The 2,100-nt window shown below is 35.3% G+C and overlaps 1 long non-coding RNA gene across 1 annotated transcript; it reads left to right on the forward strand.

The window, feature by feature from the left end:
* Window positions 1-362: 362 nt before the first annotated feature.
* LOC126259518 (uncharacterized) lies at window positions 363-1,320 on the forward strand. Its single transcript, XR_007546526.1, has 2 exons — window positions 363-936; window positions 1,026-1,320. It is a non-coding gene; the product is annotated as an uncharacterized LOC126259518 (long non-coding RNA).
* Window positions 1,321-2,100: the final 780 nt, after the last annotated feature.

Here is a 2,100-nt window from a genome sequence, read left to right on the forward strand (position 1 = left end):
AAAGAACGGCACTTATCAGATCAAAGAAAAATAAGCAATAAATTCAAACTAGGCGAAGCACGTGAAAAAGGAAGGGTACCCGTATAAATACGGACAGAGCACCTGACGCATAGCAATGGCTACCTGGTAAAGCTTAACTGCTAAGCTTACGACTCAGACCAAACTACTGTAGGTGTATCGTCATTCATTCGACCTCAATTGTCTCTCATGTTACAATGGACCAACTTCGTTTCGATTTGGAGGTGCGGCCTACAACTTTTCTCTCCCCTTGAATTTAGAGTCTCAAATTTCAGGTGCGACTTAGATACGGGAATTTTTTTTTTTTTTTTTTTTCCCCTTGATTTAGAGTCTCATTTTTCAGGTGCGGCTTAGATTCGAGTAAATACAGTATCTGAGGTGTGTCACGTTCCTTGTGGCAAGTCTAACATTGGACAAACACAGCACTACATCTCCATATGTTTTTCTATGAAACATCTACACAAGACTTGGCCAGGATGATAAATAAGCACTGGATGAGAACACATATCATTTCTGGGACAATATCAAGGAAGCAAATGAAAGGCGTGACAATCTCATTAATCATGTTAAGAGTTTTGTCCCCTATGCAAATGGAAATCTTCATTTTAGGTAATACAACTGGCACCACAACATACTAAATTTAAGAGGGTGGTGGTTGAATGGTTATGTACAGACAGCTGTGGAGATACAAATGTTCACTGCCAATTGCTGTATAATCATCAGAAGATGGAAAGAGAGTACACGCCTCCACAGATACACTTAGAATTTTTGCAGCAAGAAACACAAGTAGACTTTATTATGTCATTAATTTTACTGTTACTACGAAGGGGAGAATAGTGACAGTGTGACATAACTTGTAAGCAAAAGATTAAAATTGAGGGGGTTTTAGCATGTTCAAGTTAGAGATGGAGGAACATGGTCCCAAAAGGATGGCGATTCAGATATCGACCCCAAAGAATAAGGTACTGTCCTCAACTGCAAGAGGTTCTGAGTTTGAGTCGTGTCAGGTGCTTTGAAATTTGTTTTTAAATCTTTATCGAAATGACTGTGATCATTATTTTCATTCAATTAATTGGCCAAAATTAATTTTTATTTCTATTCCATTGCCACATTGTTTTAATCACTGTATTAATTTTTTCAGTTGCTCTCATTTTTTCTTCCTATTGTTATCTTTCCACTTGCAATCTTTGGGTGTGCAAATTTAATTACTGCAATTTATCTATCATAACATTTAAACATTGGAAAATTCTAGTTTATCAGTTAAAAAACGAAAGATGAAATAATCTATTTATATTGACTGTACTTTGGTGTCAAAAATGTATTTTTCGCCACAATGTGTATAGGTTTTTTGGACGGTAATCACCATACAATAATTTAAATATAAATTCTTAGTGCACTATGACAAAAATAATTCAGGTGAAGATTTATACGAAAGAAGAGATAATAAGTAAAAGAAGTTGAAGTTAGGAATAGAGGTAATGAATGCAGTAACAAGAACGAAAATATAGGAAGATAAAATGTAAGAAATTAAATCAAAGTTGACGCATAAAAATAACTGACCCTTTCACTGCTACGGACGTACTCTTTGCATTCCTTGCTAAGGCGGCTTTTGTTATGGCTGTACTGGTTGCCAAATGCTGGTGCTTGTTGTGAGACAGTGCTCTGCCTGATATGAAATACTTCTCAGCCACTTTTTCAAAAACTGTTAGGTGAAATAATTTCATTTTTGCTTGTCTTACAGCCTGGTATCCTCAATCAATAAAGAACTGTATTTCTTTTTGTTATCTGTATACTGTGCTGCATCAAATTAAGTAAAACATTGCATGAAATTTTAAAGAGTTCGCAAGGATAAACTTCGCATATTGTTGATTTTAGCTCCTGCATTGCCGTGAATGAAATATAAATAAGATTGAATTTTTATTCAAAATTGAGAGGAGGAGGATATCTCATTTCATTCTCGAGTTATTGGGTTTTGTCTCTAAAGGATGGCTGCGCATAAAACACCAATTCATGCCATTGTGCAGTGTGAATAATGTGGTTACAGCAGTTGTCATATCTCATAAATGAATGAATGAAGATATT

Source organism: Schistocerca nitens, chromosome 5 (assembly GCF_023898315.1).
Source record: "Schistocerca nitens isolate TAMUIC-IGC-003100 chromosome 5, iqSchNite1.1, whole genome shotgun sequence".
NCBI classification, from domain to species: domain Eukaryota; kingdom Metazoa; phylum Arthropoda; class Insecta; order Orthoptera; family Acrididae; genus Schistocerca; species Schistocerca nitens.